The 13,995-nt window shown below is 43.0% G+C and overlaps 1 protein-coding gene and 1 pseudogene across 2 annotated transcripts in view; one reads left to right on the top strand and one right to left on the bottom strand.

Annotated features, from left to right (window-relative positions):
* RIT2 (Ras like without CAAX 2) overlaps positions 1-13,995 on the top strand; it is a 296,848-nt gene that overhangs the window by 271,905 nt on the left and 10,948 nt on the right. The gene's annotated exons all lie outside the window — the stretch shown is intronic.
* LOC149867962 (uncharacterized) lies at positions 6,511-7,139 on the bottom strand (annotated as a pseudogene).

Genomic DNA, 13,995 nt, shown 5'->3' with positions numbered 1-13,995 from the left:
TGATAATGCTTTTCATGGGGGTAAATCTCACCCTACATAAATCTAAAATAAACTCTTTTATGTAGAGGTCCATGTTACTTTGAAGGAATCTGGTAATTATCATGGCAATCTGCTTGCTTCTAGCCCCAAAAGAAAGGAATTATATTGCTGAGACTATTTTAGGCAGGTGGGCTGCTCAGTGGCTTTGTGCATCTCTCAACACAGAGGAAAAACCTCAGATGACACAGAACGCCAAATAGCAATTATCCAAGGAATATTATCTAACTCCCTTTTATATTTATCTTTTGAAAAATGTGAGTGAATCGAGTCCTTATGGACGTGGTAAGACAAGCTGAAATGGCTCTAATCAGGAGAACTTAGATAAGTGCTATGAAAACTTCCCAGCACACAGCCATGGCCGTACAATTCAGGCCTGACCCGCACTGCCTCTCTTATTATAATGTAACCCGGGCGGTACTCCAAGAGGTACCCCCTCTCCAACTGAAGGGATCAAAGCAGGTGCACAAGCACTGTGGGAGGTATAAGGACTCTCCTCCCCCTATAGAGCAGAGCCAAACCACCAATGGGGACTTAACCATATACCTTTTAATACTGGGAACGTAACAGGCATAAATCAGAGGGTATAGTGGACACTACAATGCCCCAAGGGGGCAGGATTCAATAAAGGTTAGGCACTTACAATCGTTGACAAAAAACAGGGTTAACAAAATATAAAATGCAAACAGCAGAACAAACAATACAGGTTGGTGGAATATAAAAAGACACAAAATGCAAGATGTCAAATGATGAGGAAATATAGGGCCTTATAGATCTGGAAGGGGAGAAAGCACAATGGCCCCTTTCCACTGCAAGAAGAGTTGTTTCTTGTTATCTCACTCACCCCACTCCCCTCAGCTAGGGCTCGAATCCAGATCTCCCACATGGTAGCAGGAATGCTGCCACACAGCCACTACTGGTGGTGCTGCTCCAGCCTGCTAGCCGTCTTGACCTTCCTGGAGCCCTGGCCTCACATCAAGTTACCTGGCCTCTGATTGAAGGAGCTGAAAGCAGAGCTGGGAACCTCTCAGGTCATTGCTCAGATCCTTCCTGGAGTGGGGGGAGCCTCTCCTGCTGGCTGCAGCGTCTCATAGGGGACCCTGGAGCCCAGCGGGGAGCCTCTCCTGATGGCCTGCTGAGGGTCCCACAGCTGCCTGCAGGTCCTGCTCTTTCAGGCTCTTCTGGGGCACTGCTCCTGCCCCACTGGCTCAGGTCTTGCCAGCTCTGTGAAGCTCCTTCCATGTTGTCCCTCGCTGGTCTCTCCCCTGAGTCAGCCCACACTGCCTCTTTTATCCCCCTCCAGGTGACCCAACGGGTCAATCGGGACATGGGGGGGGGGCAGTGAATCTCTGGGGCCTGATTGGTGCGGAAAGGGAATCCCAAGTCCTGCCATCATCTTTCAAAACCCCTGGGCTAGGTCATAGTCAGTTAGCCCATCACAATAATGTCTAGCTTCTCTCCAGCAAAAAGCCCGTGTGACAAATTATGTCAAGCTGTGTGATGGTTTCATGATGCTGGCAGGGAAGAGATGCCAAGCTGATTTCTGCTTGTGACCTACTTTAGACTCAAGTTGAATGATAAGGAAACAGTTTAAAAACCTGTGACATCTAGAGGTACATGTGCTGTAGTGCGGATAGGACTTCCGGTGTGGAGTCAACAGCTAAGGGTCTGTTCCCAGCTATGCAACTACATTTTGGTGGTGATTGGCCAAATCACTCCCCTTTCCCATGCCCATCTGTGCCTTGCTTTACTCTCCTACTATTCATCTATTTAAACAGTAAATTCTTTGGGACAGGGATTATCATTTACTACATATTTTAACTGTGCAAGTTTCCAACAGTTGCTCCAGTGAAAGATATCACCCAAAACAGGCCCTGCTAGTACATTTAAGTACTGCTTAATTCAAATGAATGTTTAATTTGAATAGTAGCAGGAATGCTTTATTCCATCTCTGCCTGTTCAACTTTAACTATACCAGCACTGTTCCTGTCCACTTATCTATGGGAAAAACTTTACTTATCTTTAATATGCTCTACAGCTTACCTTAATGGATTGATATGAGGATTATTCAAATTATATACAGTATTTTGGGTTAAAAGGCAATGCAGCATGTAGGTGAAAGTTATTACAAAAACAAGTAATGGATCCACTTGTTGGGTAAAATATTTCTGTAAAAAGACATGTAATGATAAAAGACATTGCCTGGGGCTGAGGAGATGCTATATCTCTTCCAGACCTCCTTATGTAACCGTGGACAAATCACTTAATATCTCTTAACCTCAACTTCACATCTGTAAGATGGGAGAGACATGACTCTCTTTCTCTTCCCCTTTGTCTCATCTAGGTCTGTTGTAGAATCTTTGCAAGCAGCCTGTCTCCTATCACATGCATGGACAGCCACTACCAAAATGGAGGCCCTCATCCCATATGAGGTCTTAGATGCTGCCACAGTGAAGATAAACAAACTATGTCATTTTAGACTATCCTAAGACATAACTGGATTAGATTTGTTGGGTCTTTTGCTTGCTGGAGTTCAAAGAATTCTGTCTGGAATAACTATAGCAGTCTTGCCCCGAGGATTCAAGCAAGGTACAGAAGCTCAAGGGAGCTTGTATTGCCAGAAGAATGTCAGGGCAAGAGCCATGCCGCGTATTCAGCATTGTTTCTGTGTTAAAAGCATGGCCCTCCCACATTACAATTTTAACCACAGCCTCTATTCCTGCACGTTCTGGTATTGGGGAAAGTGACAAAGTTGTTTCTGACAGATTGCCCTGAGCGTAGATCTGATCGTCCCAACTGCTGCCACTGCAGTTCACTAAGAGGAGATCAGAAGGGCTGAGGTTGGCAGGTGGTGACACCATGCAAACAAATGGAAGACTTGTCTTTCACAGCTGGTTTTTTTTTTTCCTTCTTATCTCTCACTTCCAACAGTGTAGCTTGTGCAAATCCCCATCTGCTCTCTTCTCGTAACCAAAAATAGCACTTGGAAACAAGTCGGTACAGAGAAATCAAACAGAAACTTCACTGCATTGGGGTTGTGTTATTTTTCCCTTCTAGCCCAAGATCTCACAGTCAACACAGCCGCTAATATAGATTTAACTTAAACTTAGACTGTCACTTGAAATATGCAAGAGGCAAAGGGGGTCTACAAATCTACCCAATGACTGGAGAAGATGAGCATGGGAACAGAAACTCTATAGCCTACTGGACACTACGTACCAGGGACTCGATGTAGACAATTACTTCATGATCCATTATAATCTACCTGATACTCACTAACCTCTGTATTTCACAGGTGATACCGACCTTCCTGAACAACCTTGTTTTTCCTGTACTGCATCTCTCCTGCTCCTTGGCTACCTGATGATTTCTCTTATATTCTGTTTTTATCTACCCATGGAGTTTTACACAAGTTTCTGTTGCACCTGCTGCTTAGCTGCTGCTGTCTCAGAGGTCCAAGGCAGGGTACTGTGATACTGCAAAGTGGCCCTGTGTTTATCTCAACCATACAGTTGTCCAATAAAATACATCACCCACAAGACTTGTTATTGCCCACATATTTCTTGGATCATCATAGCAACAATATCACCTCAACACTGCCAGCACTTTGATATTTTACAGTTACCCATTGATGCAGCTTACTGAAGAGCTGTGGCCATGTAATAAACTTGATTCCTAATTGATGCAGTGGTGTTGTGATACTCCCACTGTGAGAATCTAAGTCATAAAACAATGGATGTGTATACACTTTCCATGTGCCAGGTTCTCTTGAGTACCATAACGTATGGTGTTTTTCCATGATCTTTGTTTTTCCATTCCTTTCTTTGTGGTTGTATTTCTTAGGGAGCCCACCTCTGGGCCACAACTTCATTGATATAAAGCAAAGACAATTCTTAGAATGGGAAGATCCAGGATCCTCTTCTTTTTATCAGTATTTTCAGATAGAAAACCATTCCACTGGATACTGTTCAACTAGCTCTAGTATTGAACATTTAGACAAAGTTACTTGTAATGACCTCTAGAGACCTTGGCACATACGTGAGTGCATACTAATGAAATTTGACACAGAGGTCGAGGGTGTTTATTTTCAATGCATAGAAGAATAGAGTATTCCTTGGGAAGAGCTGGATGGCCACCCTCAGGGCTAGAAGTTTCTTAATATCTGATCTAATTTGCAATTAGCTCATCGCTTCTTGTGCTGGCATTTGCAGAATTGCGAAATTCCCTCCCACCTGTCTTTTCTCTAAATAATCTGAATAATCCAAATTCACCCAGCTATTCTTCAGATATCACATTTACTAGGTCCTTAGTATTTTCTTTTCTTTTGTGTAGATTGTTTCCAAGTAGTCCACATCTTTTTTGAATTGCGATGGCCAAAAGTAGGTACAGCACTCAAGGTAAAGCCTCATCAGTGCTGAATAGAGAGGAAGAGTTACGTCCTGTAACTTGCTTGCAACACCTCCAGTTCCTCTTGTGTTCATTTTCTTGTCTATTTAGGCCAGTGATTCTTAATCAGGGTGCCACAGCAACCCTCGGTGCCATGAGATCTTTTTAAGAGTGCCATGAGGTTTTTGCAGTCTGCATGAAAACCCAGATTGGTATGGCTTCACTGCAATCAGTACATAGGCTAGCTAGATTAAAAAAAAACCAAAAAAAACCTTGTTTGGGCATTACTATAGAAAGATGCAAAGGAGCATGAGGCAACAGCAAGCTTGTTGTATGCAGCTGCACCACCCCGCCCCACCTGGATCTCCTGCTGTGTGTGATATTTATCTCATGATTGCAGTGTAAGCATGTCTACCTGTGCATTAATGTGATGTAATTACATTTAAGTGACGTAATTACTTAATGTGTCTTTTAAGTGATGGTAATGCGCAGTAGACTAATTCCACTGCGCATTAGCACATTAGCACATCTTTCACGTGCTAATGCATAGTAGAATTAACTTACTGTGCTTTTAGCATCTCATGTAGACATGTGCTATCTGTTTTTATACTGCACTGAAAATGATTGGATTGTCAATCTCTGAAATGGAGTTACTCTCACATAACTTTCTTCCCTCCCATGGTAAATATAAAACATAACTACACCCTCATTAGTTTCCTTTAATTTAACTATAGCAAAACTTTTGCAGGTGCAATTATAGTATTCTAAGCCAGTAAGAACACTAGCTTTATTCTATGTGAGACAGAGAGAGTGATAACATAGTGTGAATTGGTACTGACATCAACTGTTAAGCTCTTATCATTATTTACCAGCTGTTGCTTTTAACACCAGAAAGATCATGGATGACTTGAAATGAAGCCCTCTCCCTTCTGTGTCATTATGGCAACTATTGCCCTAAGGTCCAGTAACCAGTACCTATACACATCTCTTCTGAAGCCAGGCATGTCACACATTTCCCCCACAGGAAAGGCTCAGTTCTGGAAAGGAGCTGATATTTGTTAGTCAATGGCAGCGTTGCTTTTAGAAGGTTCCATATCACTACTAATGTAATTACTTTACCATTTACTGTCTTGAAGTAATGCTGCACTATCTGTTTAAGTAATCTTAAGGGAAAGGGAAATTAAATGTAGTTTATGTTGCGGTTTAAATGCAAGGGGCAGGAAAAGAAATAATGGCCTTAAACTGCAGCAAGGGAAATTTAGGTTGGAAAGGGGGAATAACTTTTTTTTTTCTATGAGGGTGGTTAAGTATTGGAGCAGACTAGATAGAAAGATTATAGAATCTCGATTCTTGGAAGTTTTGTAAGAACAGGTTAGACAGGCACCTGTTCAAGATCATTTAGACGGATAATCCTGCCTTGAGCAAATGACTGGATTAGATGCCCTACTGAGGTCCCTTTCAGCCCTACTTTTCTCTGACTGTGATTTTTTTACCTGGTGTTTTATTCAGATCAAGGACTGGGCCTTCTAGGCACAACAGACAGCAAAAATAATATTAATGGTGTTTTGCAATTGAAGTCCTTTATGTTTGCTTCCAGCCCTGTATGTTTGAACCTGGGTTAATTCAGCCTAAGCATGTCCACTGGATACCACTAACATGGTAAAGGTGAAAAAAATCTTAAAATACTTTGTTCAGTGCTGAGTTAAGGAATGAAAAGACCAGGTTTTGGAAAAGTCGTATAGGTTGCAGCTATATTGGTTTAAGGACATAGGCAGACAACGTTCTTTGGGTAAATCCAATATCTTTTACTAAACCAAATAAAATCATTGGAAAAATTCTTCTTTGCAAGCTTTCTTTAGGATGAGAAAGTGTCTGCAGTTGGTCTGTGCTTTTTTTGTATGTGATAGAATAGAACAGAAGCCAGAGGCTGCTATATAAGAATTCCAGTCAGTGAAAATGCAAATTAAGGCAGTCAATGGGTGAGAAACACATGGTGGCATGCGCACACACACGCGTGCGCACACACACACACACACTGTAGACATGGTGAAAAGTTACAGGTGGCAAATAGAGAGTTTACCTGGAATATCAGATGTTAGGCAGGTTATAATGTGCCATGAATCCAATGTCTATACTTAGTCCATTATATTTTGTATCCAGTAGGCTGATGAAGTGAAGTTCATAGGCTCATCTGCAAAAGGTGTTTTGTAAATTCCCTTTGAAGATTAGAACTGAGAGATTGGAGAGAGAGTGGTTTTCTTGTGAGAAATATGCCCCCACAGATCATTGGGTATTCCTGTCTTTGATAGATTTTCGGTGTGCATTCATTCTGGTGCACAGTTGTTGTTTGGTTTCTCCTACATATTTTCGATTGGGTCATTTGGTGCACTGGATGAGATGTATTACATTTTTGAAGGTGCAGGTGTAAGATCCGGGAATGCTGATGGTTCTGTTGTGGGGTGTAGTTATTGTAGGGATAGTGGAAATATGTTGACAGGTTTTACATTTCTTGTCATGGCATGGTCTGGATCCGTTTGGCGTGTTTTGGGCCATAGGAAGTTTGCTTCTGGTGATGAGGTTGGTGAGATTTCTTGCTTGTTTAAAGGCCAGGATGGGTGGTCCTGGGAAGATCTCTTTAAGAATTGGGTTTTCCTCTAGTATGGGTTTCAATCGTTTGCGGATGTTCCGTATAGGTTCCATGAGGGATGATGTGTCATAACTAGCAGTATGTGATTCATAAGGATTTTCTTTCTTTACTGCAGCAATTCTCCATGTGGCATCTGGGTGGCTCTTCCAAAAGTGTGATCTTTCTGTCTGGAGGAGTGTCCTTGTTGAGTGAAAACCTTTTGAGATCTGTATGGTAATGATCATGGGTGTTCTCCTCAGTGCAAATGTGGTGGTATTGGAAGGCATGACTGTATATTACACCAAGAAAGCTCAATACACTGTGGAGGGGCTGGATGCTTCTGTGTGGGGCTATCTGGCAGGCAGGCCCAACTAGACATGTAGATGAAAGCTTTGGGCACATTCAGATGAGTGCACATTTATGTTATGCAGCACCTCAAGCAGTCTGAGGCACTGCAAACCTCATGTGGTGAATGTGCAACTGTTTCCCATGCTGCAAATTAGCAGCAGAAAGCCAAAATTTCACATCAGGAGATCCTGGTGTTACAAAAGTCCACACTAAAAAATAGAACAATGTATGTGGTATCAGTGTGCACCACCAGAAATGGAACTTGGCCATCCAGAGCCATGCTCTGGCTGCCAGCCAGGCTCTATGTGGCTCGATCAGTGCTGCTGCTGCCCTGAGACGTCCCCAGGACCCCAGGTAAGGCTGCTGGGGCCAGCAAAGTTGCTAACCCCAGTTTCCCCTACCCCACCCAGGAGGATTTGGTGTGCTCTGGAGCACATGTGCAGGAGAATGTCCTGGAACACAAAAAAAGTGGCACAAATATGTGCTGCTGCTATTTGTGCAGCAGCAAACACATGCCCCTGCAAACATATGCTCATCTGAACTCACACTTTGTAATCAAGAAAAGTTACATTCCCAACGCATAAGCTTTCTTTCCAGTCTACAGGAATAGAAATAAAAAGAAAACATATCAATGAAGCTCCCATTAATCTTCTTATGTCAATTCTTATCTTGCAGAAGTGTGACATCTTGCCTTAACTGGTACCGTCATGGGGAAGATCAATTACATTAGTTTAATGAAGATACGGCACAAGTATTCAACTAAATGAGATGGTCTGACTAACCCTCCCAATAAACTCAGAAATTAATAAAACCACAAAATTAAATTACACATTCCAGGAAAAAAAATATTAATTAAACTAACCTCCTCCATCATTGTATCAAACAACTCTCTCTTAGAAAAGCAATTCAAATAATAAGCAGAGGGCTGAAATGTGTATGCTGTACCCTGCATATAATGGCAGTTTGATACCTCATCCATCTGCAATTCTTTCTTATTCTAGCAAATGACCTCTGAAAAAAGTCTACTCCACCACACTCCAGATCTATATACATCTATTATACATTTTCTCTCTGTCTTCCTTTTATAGAATACCCACTTCAGCCGAATAGATAGAATCCCAGAATCTGAACAATTGAGCATCATATAGAGGTGGAGGGAGAAAGGAGAGTTTTGTTGGTATTCCCCATACAATGCTGATGCAAAGGAAAATGCTCCGTGTCTGCCTGGAAGCTGTCTTCACTGGCTCCTAGCCAGGAACACTGAGCTATACATGCATAGATGATAGGGTAGAGATACATGCAGCTTTTCCTGTGCAATGGGTGAAGTTTCTTGCAGCACAGGGTGACACACACAGTTGTTTTATCCTTTTCATCAGGCTTTCATGACACTTTCAGTTTAATGTGAAAGGCCCCAGTTCAACATGGCACTTCAGTATGTATCTAACTTGAAACACGAATAGTCTCATTGCAGTCTATAAGAATGCCCACATGCTTAAGTAGAGAGAGGTAGTTAGTCATATTAGTCTAAAATTAGGTGGCAGGCAGGTCAGAGAACAAGTTAGTCTATGAGTAGGGATGAACTCAATTTGTGATTTCATGGATTTGGCTGAATTGGGCAATGCTCACAAAATCCACAGGGAAAAAAATACTAAAAATAAAATGCTGGCTTTCCAGTGAGACCCAGCAGTCCTCATGACTGTTGCAGCCCAGGTGTGCAGTCCACCAGGAGGGAAGTGGGAAGCGGGGCTGCCAGTATGAAGGGGAGTAGGAAAGATGGCTGCCATCCCCATTCCTCACTGCTGATTGACTGAGAGGGCTGCATCTGAGGCCCCACAGCCAATCAGAGGCATGGGGGGGCACCTACCACATTAGGTCTGGAAAAATGGCAGCTAGCCCTGCGATCTGCCTGCCAAACTGCCCATGTGCCTCCTTGATTTAAGTAGACCCCTGTGTCACCTTTCTTTCCCACATGCTTAAGTTAGACATTTGCTCTAGTATCTTGTTGTACTTGTCCCAGCCCAGAGATTATTTTAGTTTTCATATCTGATCTGTGGGAGACCAGCCATGAATATTTTCCATTTCAGCCGCAGATCTTCACACAGTTATGCAACGCACCCATGTATATTGATAAACCTACTGCTGTCACCTCCCTCCCAGTTCTAACACCTCATCCTCTTCCTTTTGAAGTGCCTATAGCAATGGTTCTCAACCTTTTAGACTCAAGGCATCCCTTGGAAAATGCCAGCTCTTAGTGTTCACTCATTTTTTGACTACAGAAAAATAATACAGCAGATCTTCAGTTGCAAAGAGCTCAGAAAGGCCAAAAGAGGGCAGAATGTTTTTGACACCATGGATTCCTATTAGAAATCTTTGGGTTCATTTTGTGAATTGTGTAGGTATGTGCACACCTACCAGTGCTACTATAGTGTCTCACCGTGCGACACCCTGGTCTAGAATATTAGTTCTCTTCTAAGGGGTGAGGGTTTCATGTTAGAGAAAGAAAGGTATGATTAGGTTTTCCCATCTTTGTCTAGATTACATGGTACCCATCAGATGGGGCCCTCCCATCTTGAATGAAGGGAATTGTTGTATTTCAAATAATGAAAAATCACTCACGATTAATACGATTAATAGATCTGAAAGTTTAGATAGGCAAGAATAAAGTAATCTGGTTATATTATCATACACAATTTTTTTGGTCCCAAAATAGGGTAAAGCTGCCTTATTTGTGATATAGCTGTGGAGAATCTGGCCTTATTTGTTTTCTATCTCACCTTTTTCTTTTCTTGCAGAATGTGGTTAAATAAGCAATATCCACAGCCTTCTTTTTACATGTAAATCTTTCTGTAACCATCTGCTGGCAGCAGATGATAAAATTTAACAAAACTATGTTGTTGCTAAGAAGAAAAATGAAACAAATTCTTAAGTTTTCAGTATGCCTCCTGACTGATTACTTTAAGTTCTCTTCATACAAAGACAATGACCTTCCCTTGTCTACTTCTGAATACATCTATATGTAGAAATAACCTATTATTGTAGCTTTCTTCTCCCTAACAATGCATTCTGCTTGCCAATGCAAGTGCACTTTTAAAGACTGAGGATAATTTACAAAATTGTCAGATTTGTGCAAAACACTTCGAGCTATTGACCTTTCATTATTCTTCTGGAACACTTATGCAAAAGATTTAATGGTCCCAGACTCTCTTCAGAAAGTACAACGTTTAAATGAATTGAGTTGGCATGTCTTGGAGTACCCCATCCAGCCAATGTGCTGAAGCGATTGCTTCAGAAACATTATACTGATATCTTGGTATAATATCTTAAACTCAGTCATCAATCCTACTGTTACCATGATAAAGCCAGAGCAATACAGTCTGGAGCAGAGAAGCACACCTTCAAAATCAAACATATAGGTAGTTCCCTATTTTTATAGTCACTTTTATATTAAATACCAAACCAGTTTAGTTATTTAATATTAACCCTGTGTAATACTTACTACAATTATAGGAAAGTAGGGCTAGAGGGGACCTCATGAGGCCGTCTAATCCAGTGCCCTGCTCAAGGCAAGATCATCCTTAATGAAACCACACCAGCCAAGAGCCTGTCAAAACCGCTCTTTAGACTTTCCAGGGATGGAGGGTCTATAACTTCTCTAGGTAGCCTGATAAAATGTTTGAATTAAAAGGTCTTCTTTTAAGTTCCTCGGCTTCAATTGGAGACCTCTGCTCCTAGTCCTGTTCCTTTCTATGACAGAGAAAAGCCCATCTCCTTCTTATCTATGCTGTCTTCAAAACCCCCCCTCAGTCTGGTCTGCTCTTCCCTAGAGTCAGTAAGTTTAGTTTTTTCAGCCTTTCTTCATGAGTCATGCTTCCCAGGCTTCTAATCTTTTTTGTCACCATGCCCTGGACTCTTTCCAACCTGTCTACACCATTCTTGAAGTTTGGAGCTGAAAACTGAACATAGCACTCCAGCTTAAGCCTTCCCAGTGCTGAATGGAATTGGAACAATCACTTTTTTTGATCTGCAAGTGACAATTCTGTTAATTCAACCTCATATGCTGCTGGTTTGGGGTGTTTTCATTTTTTTTAAACAAAAATACACAGTTGTCTCATGTTCAGCTTACAGTCTATCATCGTCCCCCCTCTACCGCCAGGTCCTTCTCTGAAGTACTGCAGCCTAACTACTCATTCCCCAGTCTGTAATTGGGAATGGAATTATCTCATTCCAAATGTAGGACTTTGCATTTGTCCTTATTAAATCTCATCTGATTGATTGCGGGCCATTTCTCCAATCTATCTAGGTCTTTCTAGATCCTCCCAGTTCTGCCTTTCAGAGTATCTATAGATTTCATAGACATTCAGGCTGGAAGGGACACTGGAGGATCATTGAGTCCAGTCCCCCTGCCACATGGGCAGGAAGTCAGCAGGGATCATAGAATCCTAGCAAGATAAGCATCCAAATGTGTTTTGAAGGTGTTCAAAGTGGGTTCTTGAACCACCTCTGGCAGCAGTCTATTCCAGACATAGGGGGCTTAGACAGTAAAGAAGTTCTTCTTTATGACCAGCCTGGATCAGTTGTGGTGGAGTTTGTGACCATTTGATCTTGTCATCCCTTGGGGCGCTCTGGTGAACAGATGTCCCCCCAGATTCTGATGAGCACCCCTGATAAACTTATAGGTTGCCACCAGATCACCCCTGAGCCTGCGCTTTTCTAGTCTGAAGAGTCCCATGGCTCTCAGCCTCTCATCATAAGATCTGTTTTCCTGACCTCTGATCATGCACATGGCTCTCCTCTGCACTCCCTCAGGCTTTTTCACATCCTTTTTGAATTATGGAGCCCAAAACTGGATGCAGTACTCCAGATGCAGCCTCACTGAGGCCAAGTACAATGAGAGAATGACGTCCCAGGATTTGCCTGAGAAGCATCTACGGATGAAAGCCAGTGTTTTGGTTGCTTTACTAGCTGCACATTGAAAGCTTATGTTCAGCTTGTGGTCAATGACAACCCCCAAGTCCCTTTCATCTGTAGTGATAACCAGCATAGCACTGCCGAGCCTATAAGCATGCTGCAGGTTTTTCCTCCCAAGGTGGAGAACCTTGCATTTTTCGGTGTTGAACACCATCATGAGCCTGTCAAGATCTGCCTGTGTCACCCTCCTGCCCTCAGGTGTGGATGCTTTACTCCAGAGTTTGGTGTCATCGGCAAACTTGGCCAGCCCACTTCTGACAGCAATTTCCACATCATTGATGAAGATGTTAAACAGTATAGGCCCTAGGACAGTCCTGAGGGACCCCACTGGTCACAGCACACCAAGACAATTGACTTCCATCAACCACCACCCTCTGGGTCCTACCGCGGAGCCAATTCCCCAGCCACTGGACTGTGGTGAGGTCAAGGCTGCAGTTAGCCAGTTTTGCCAAGAGATGATCATGGGATACCATATCAAAGGCTTTTTTGAAATTAAGATATACGACATCAATCTCTTCCCCCTTCTCCACGGGATAGGTCATCTGGTCATAAAAGGAAATGAGATTGGTCAAGCAAACCTACCTGCAACAAGCCCATGCTGGGTATCCCTCAGGATATTGCCATCAGCTAGTCTGTTAAGGATGGCTTCTTTGATCATCTTTTCCAAGACCTTCCCCAGGATAGAGGTCAGGTTGATGGGCCTGTAGTTTGCCAGATCTACTTTCCTCCCTTTCTTGAAGATAGGCACCACATTGGCCTTCTTCTAATCTTCGGGCACTTCACCAGAGCACCAGGAGTTCTCAAAGATCCATACCAGGGGATGAGCTATGATGCTCACCAGCTCCTTGAGTACCCTTGGGTGTAACCCATCAGGGCCGGCTGACTTGAAGGTGTCCAGCTTGTCAAGGTGTTCCTTCACGAGGTCAGCTTCAATAGAGGGCTGAATTTCTCTCACCCGGGCCTCCCTGACCTACAGTGGGCAGGGGCATCCCATGGGACTGGTGAAAAACTGATGCAAAGTACCCATTAAACAAGTTGGCTTTTTCCTGGGCATTGGTTCTCAGTTGTCCCATCTGGCTTAGCAGGGGTCCATTGTTGCCCTTGCTTTTCCTCCAGCTCCCCACATATCTAAAAAAAGACTTTTTATTGTCCCTGATATTCATAGCTAGCTGGAGTTCCATCACAGCCTTGGCTTTCCTGGTTTGTTCCCTGCACATCTGGACCAGTGCAGAGTATTCCCCCTTGATAGTGGTTCCGGTCCTCCATCCTTTGTAGGTCTTCCTTTTAAGATGCAGGAAGTCTGCCAGTTCCCTAGAGAGCCAAGTGGACTGCTGTGCCTTTTTTCTGCCTTTCCTCAGAGATGGGATAGACTTTGCTTGCGCATCCAGGATTGCTTCCTTTAGGAACAACCACTTGTCCTGAACTCCCCTCCCCTTTGGTTTGTGGCCCTTTAGGGCCTCACTGACAAGCCTCCTTAGCTTGTCAAAGTCAGCTTTCCTGAAGTTGGGGACTTCTGTATTACTGACTGACTTGCCAGCTTTATGGCAGATGGTGAAGGTGATCAGCTCATAGTCACTGTCACCCAGCTTCCCTTCGATCGTTAGGTCACTGACTAGGTTGTCCCCAGTTGC

The sequence above is a fragment of the Crocodylus siamensis genome, chromosome 3 (assembly GCF_052110815.1).
Source record: "Crocodylus siamensis isolate JL-2025a chromosome 3, ASM5211081v1, whole genome shotgun sequence".
Taxonomy (NCBI): domain Eukaryota; kingdom Metazoa; phylum Chordata; order Crocodylia; family Crocodylidae; genus Crocodylus; species Crocodylus siamensis.
Note: the sequence above shows the minus strand (reverse complement) of the source record. Positions and strands in the feature narration are given on the sequence as shown.